Genomic DNA, 7,146 nt, shown 5'->3' on the forward strand with positions numbered 1-7,146 from the left:
ACGTCTCTTTAGAGCTAGTGTTTTAATGATTTTGCTCACATTTTAAGACTATAAGGCTGAACGCCATGAAATGCCATCAGTCTGCAGAGATTTCCCATAATTTCTCTGTTGCAATTGGGATATCACAATAATTAACCCTGACAAAGCCAGAGCAAAGCAAACACTAGCAGATTACTATGGTATAAATGCAGCACTACAACACACAAAAGAGAGAGATGGAGTTATAATATCACTTACCTGTTTTATAATGATTTGATCAGCTGTGGTTTGAAACACACGCTGAAAAAATGCTGTTTTTCTTCCCCAAGGACTTCTGATACAGTCTGTCTGTTGCCATCTTGTGGCGGAACGTCAACCGTCTTTGCTCTGCTAAGTATGACAGGCTGATGTATGCCATCTCCGAAATTATGAATTTTTAAAACAGGCACTATCCTTATGAAAACAACTGCATAGTTGCAATTTAAAGAACCACATTCTCACCTAAAAAGCCTCAAAAGTACATTATGTTGTCCAACAGCTGCAATATTTGTCAAACTGTAATCCTCTGCTTGCCACTCGTGTGGGCGGAGTAATAAACATGGGTGAATAGGTTATTCGAGTGCTGATATTACTTTAATATACCACTTCCGTCAGCCAATCAGATGCAAGAACCAGACAGAACTGTTGTACAAACATACATACAGTATCATACTTAATCGTGTTTGCTTAATTCCTACTGAGGTGGTTATACTTTTTTTGTCTATTATAATTCCAGTTAGAATTTTTGTGGTGTCCATGAAAGGGGTGTAACAGATCACTGTTGATCTGTAATTCGTATAGATCACAACACCACGGTTCGGAACAAACGTGGCCCACGGATTAATACATTTTTATAAAATTTTTAACAAAAAACTTGAAGATTAATCCTGAATTTATAACAATCACAGAGAGATCGCCTCTCACGTCATTCAAATCACATGTGTGAAAGCATTTAGGCTTTCCTGTAAAATATATTGATGACGGAAGTAGTTGTGGTAGGTTATTCAGGATGTGGTGGGTTTCTTAGGTTATTAAAGGTGTTTTCTGTCACTCTTGTTTAGCCTGCATTAATGCATTTAGTGTAAGCTGCACGATTAATCATTAAAAGATCTTGATGTCAACACCCACACAAAATAAATGATAAATGATGGTGATTTGCATATGTTTATTAATCCTTTCGATCGCTGCATTCAAATCTGTGTTTGAAAATGCAAAAATCAAGAACAGATTCAGTCTTTAGTCTTTTAAGTTAGTTATGAACTTATAGTTTAATAACACAGAAGTACAAGTATAACAGTTTATAGTTTAGATAAAACCACTGATGTTTATGGTAAAGATTAAAAACACCATCATATGCATTTAACGACGGTCAAAAATTAAAGTTGTAGTCAGCAGTTACATTATTTAACCAATAGGTGGCGACAACCAGCCATCAAAAATAAGCCGCTGAATAATTCTTCAAAAATGATCATCTAGCAATGAAATGTAAAGTTTTATGAGTGAATCACTGAATCATTTATTGAAAATGAGACAAAAAATAAATATGAGTTGTACAAATTATAATGTTAGATTTCTACGTTTAGGTTCATCAGCAACAGTAACAGTGACTTTTTCACATTACTGAATACGTTACTATTTTTTTATTCAGCTGATTATTTCTTCATTTTATTTTTAATAAAATTACAACTTCTCAGTTCTGTTTGTTAAAGTGTCTTGCAGTACTGTTTCTGTAATAAATGGCTGAATATTTTTTGGGGGTGGGGGGGTCATTGATAATGTTGTTTGCTTGATATCTCTGTGTATTTAAACCCCTTGTTTTACTTTCATTCTTTCATTTTCCTTCGGCTTAGTCCCTTATTTATCAGGGGTCACCCCAGCGGAATGAACCGCCAACTATTCCAGAATATGTTTTACACAGTGGATGCCCTTCTAGCTGTAACCTGGTACTGAGAAACACCCATACACTCTCACATTCACATCATACACTGGCCAATTCAGCTCATTCAATTCACCTATTGTGCATGTCTTTGGACTTGTGGGAAAAAACGGAGCACCTGGACGAAACCAACGCAAACATGGGGAGAACATGCAAACTCCACACAGAAATGCCAACTGGTCCAACCAGGACTCAAACCAGTAACCTTCTTGCTTTGAACTGACAGTGCTAACCACATACCGTCCTCCTTGTTTTATTTGATTATTGAATCTGTTACTTTTGTTTCTATATGGATATTCACATATTTCTTCTGCTTCTCTGCTCTTCTTTGCTGTATGTGACAGTATGGCATAAAAACTGTTGATAGTTCTCCAAACATCTGGTTTTGAAGGTCATCTTTTCCACCACTGGAGCCTCTCTGTAACGCACACAGCTACAGTGTTGTATTGTATTAGTATCAGTGTTATTATGAACAGCTGCATTGGTTCACATTTTGATCTGCCAAAATCGATCACACCTGCTCCTTTTCAGAGAGTTTGATTCAATTCATTGTATCGCTTGATTTACTTCATATGTTCAGATCATAACCAAATGCCTTCCCCAGATACCGCCCACCTGCTGGCTTGGCTCCTTTTCACAAACAAGAATGAGCTACGGATTACTCTGGTAACTCTTCCCATGGATCAGTGCTTCAATAAGCCCACCTGCAGTATCAGACACACATACATGTTTACTTCTTGATCTAAATGAGGACATTCTCCATACACTGATTTTTACATTCATATACGCAGGGTTTCTGCAGGTTTCTTCAAATCAAATTTAAAGGTGCAGTATGTAAGTTTGACACCCAGTGGTTGAACTAGGTATTGCACTCCTGGATCAAAACAAATGCAAGCACAGGTTGCCAGATTGAGGACAGGAGCGAGTGATTTAACCCTTGTTCTATATAAAAGCAACGGCACTTGATAGAATGAATATTTTCCATATTAAAATGAGTTTTTCTCATGACCAACACCTCGAATTGATATATTAGTTAGCTGCTGGACAACAGAAAACGGACAATGATCTCCTCAGGTACACCTCATGTGCTTTGTTTAGTGTTTAATGCTAATAATGTCAGTTTGAATGCCATTTTACATGCCATTTACAGCCACACTACTGAAAGCAGCAGCAGATAGTTTACCTCAGATCTTGAAAATAGAATGAATCATTTGAAATTAAACTTTAGAACTACCCAGCAGGCACACAACATCATAAAGCGTCTGTAAGTGCTGTTATCAAGCGTTTATGCTACATTTATTTTACATATTTGTTTCATATTTCATTTTTTTGTGATTTTAAACTCATAATGTTTTGTATTAATTCAGCAGACGTGTATTTATAAATGTAAATGTGTTGAAAGGTTTAAATGTGTTATAATTTCATATGCTGTACTTTTTAGACATTTAATATGGGGGCGTGTCACTTTAAAGAAATGACGTGTAATGTGAGTGACGTGTTTATGAGTCGCCGTATAGACTGAAGATGAGCGGACGCATGTCAATGCTGTGTAGAGTTACATGTGTTTAAAAAGCTTAAAGTTACTGGTGCCTTAAGTCAAAAGGAAGGTAAAAAGACTTTATTGACTAGGGATGGTGAAATGAAGCTTTCTGAACCAGTGAAGCGCTCGACTCAGGAGCTTTGCTAGACATAAAGCTCTACTGGGACACGTACCTCCTTCCCCCAATCATATCTCAATGCATTTACTGGGGCACTGGAGATTTTTACTGGGACCCCAGTGAATTGGGTCTAGCGACGCCCCTGGCTCGACTTAATTGTTTCGGAAAAAGGTTCATTACTCAAAACTCGATGAGGACCTCTGCTGGTTAAAGTGTAGGAAAGCACTATGGCTCAAAATTGTCAAATGTTCACAACTGACCATCTCATTAATGTAGTAATACAACAAAAGTAATATAAACAAATTACTCAAATACTGTAGTTTTTACACATAAGGTATGTAAATTACACCACTGATCACTGAAGTAAAATCCAAGGTATTCAAAAGTATTTACATTTATGATATTCCAACTAGTCCTTCACCCACCCACTCGTTCCAAACGGGGATCGAACCGGCGATTCCTGCATGGGAGGTGAATACTCTAAGGAGGAGGCTACAGAAGTTATGCTTTCGGTTTGCACTCGCCAGCTGGCTCTGTTAAACACTGTACAAGCCCTGTGCCTGCAGGATAAGCACATATCAGTGATTCAGCATCTACATTTAATGACGTTAAAGAGGTTTAATATGTTTTAAATAGCTTATAAACCTTACCATTTCATGAGTGAGTGCATAGTCGGTGCTTTTGAATGGCTGTATTTAAATTTCTGTCGTGTTTCGTTTGGTGCAAACAGCCAAATTGCTCATCACTGCATATCTAGTCAAGTGTGTTAGGACATGTGGTTACAATGTATCCTGCTCACCTAATGTTTACGCTCATAATATTTATATCATTTGCTAATTAATAACCTCATGTGGAACTAAACCTGCGTCTCATTTTAGAGTCTGCTACTGTCCACCGGAGGTCGCATTTCAGTCATGGATGCATGCTTTCAAAAGCCTTTGCGAATGAATGAATGAAATAAGCAGTTTTCCGCAACCTGTGGTGCTGAAATATAATTGGCTAAACTGGTAATGGGCAGGTTAAAATTAACAAAACAAAGACAGTCGTTCCGGCAAGTAACGCACATTTTCAAAGCAAAATATCTGACTTCAGCATTGGTTTTTCAGATAAACAAGACTGATCACTTGGCATGTTTCTTAAATATCTGCAAACATATTAAGGTATTTATATGCTTTAGAAGAGTCAAAAACTTACATACAGCACCTTTAAGACTTTTTAAGACTGTTATGAATGAAATTTTAGACTTATACAGGGCTAAACACTAAGGATTTTTTCTAATGGCCCTATTCTGTAAATATTTTTTGTATTAATGAAAGATCATGTAAAGGGACGTGTTGCTTTAGTTTTCTTTCTCTGATTAGGGAATTTAATTTGGAGAATTTGCTGTAAACATGTCTAACAGCTGCTGCGAATTGTTTCTCTTTGCAATAAAAAGCTTTAAATATAAGTTTTGAGATGGATTATAGGTGAATGCGTGTCAGCCATATTGGGTAACTTTAATTGAACATAGGGAAATTAAGACCTGTTTAAAATTATTTAAGACCTACAACACAATATTTCAGTGATTTTAAGACCCCACAGACACCCTGTATACAGCTAGTTATAATTACTGCCCTCAAAAAAATATTTTTGCTGTTTGTTCAAACTACTTATTTAAAATGACCTGAACCAACACAGTTCTTGAGATTTTTTGGAGGGACAACTTAATTGTTTTATGTTCAATCTACTTAAATTTGTAAAAACAATTAAGATAACTTAATCGATTTGTGTGGGAACAGCATGAAGAAATTGTGTGGAACCCAGCATTTTTTATTTACAGTGTACAGCCTAATTTAATTCACACACTATACATGCACACCAATTCAGTCCTCTGATAGTAGATCTAGCCACCCAAAAAATCAAAAAATACTGGGTTTCGTCAGCGCCAATAGCCTAGTGGTTAGTGCATTAACATATAGCACTCAGGTGCTCGCGGCGACTTGAGTTTGATTCCCGGCTCGAGGTCCTTTGCCGATCCTTCCCCTCTCTCTGCTTCCCATACTTTCCTGTCTGTTAATCTCCACTGTCCTGTCAATAAAAGATGAAAACCCCTAAAAAATAAATCCCTAAAACCCCTAAAGAATAAATTCCTTGTTCCTTGTGTTAACCCAACACAAATCGATTAAGTTAATCATTTTTACAAATTCAAGTGGATTGAACATACAATTAAGTTGTCCCCCAAAAGACTTAAGACTTGTTGTTTTAACTCTTTATCTTAAATAAGTGGTTTGAACAAGCAGCAAAAGCCATTTTTGAGTGCAGCTAAAAGGAAACGTTCTCGGAACATTCAGTAACATCACCTAAATGTTGTCTAAATGTTAGCACATAACATTTTTGGAACATCCTTGTACATTAAGCCATGTTCACACTAGAGTTTGTAAAATCATGTCATATGGTGGTGCAAAAAAAGGGGTGGGATAAAACAAGATGATGCAACACTCATAAAACTCCATATTTAAAAGTTATTTACAGAGATGCCAGGAGACACACAATATTATAAGACGTTAATATTATGTCAGATTTAGGTTGTGGTGTTGGGTGACCTTAGTCCTTAGATGCTGGCTATTGTCTAGCCAGCATCTAAGGACTACGTTATTTTGATGTCCAATAACGACGTTGATATTTGGTTGATTTTAGGTTGTGTTGGACTTGGAAAGTGACCAAAATCCAACGTCAAACCAACACCAACATCACATTGATGTCAAATGCTGACATTTATTCGTCAGGTAAGCCAACCAAAATCCAACATCTGATAGACGTAATAGTGGTAATGTCCACACAACATCAAGCTGTAACATCTTTAGATGTTGTTATTTGATTGTTTTTAGGTTGCATAGGAAAATGACAAAAATCCAACATCTTTCTGATGTTGGGCATCGACGTCAATGTGACATCGATTTCTGACGTCAACCTGTTTTTCATTTATACCCAGAGTGCAACGTTCCACGACGTTAGGGTACGTCAATCTGACATCATGTTGATGTCCTGTGCCTGCTGGGAGGTCACATTTTGAACTTCCTATTGGTCTCATGCAATCACATGATACATATTCGCAGGTCAGAATTCACCAAGCTTGAACTTTTGGAATTCAGCAACATTCGAAACTTGTCGCACAAGCTTACAATTCCAGTCTGGCATGCATATGAATGAATGTCTATGGGGAAGAATGTGCTAGAATGTTCTAATATACCATTTTAAATAACATTTTTAGGATATTAATATAACATGAGACTGGAACATTCTAAAAACTTAGATTTAAATAACTTTCTTATAACTGAACAAAAATATTAATTTGCATAAAAATAAAAACCTTCCCCAATAACATTTTATAACTTACTGACAACATTAAGGAAACGTTCTTTGAATGTAAATTTGATGTAGATGGCATGTTCTAATAACAGTTTAAATATTGTTCTGAGAACACTAATTTGAGACTGAAATGTTGAGAAAACAATTTGAATAGATCATGGTTGATCTGTGATTTTTAAAGATCAC

Source organism: Danio aesculapii, chromosome 11 (assembly GCF_903798145.1).
Source record: "Danio aesculapii chromosome 11, fDanAes4.1, whole genome shotgun sequence".
Classification (NCBI taxonomy): domain Eukaryota; kingdom Metazoa; phylum Chordata; class Actinopteri; order Cypriniformes; family Danionidae; genus Danio; species Danio aesculapii.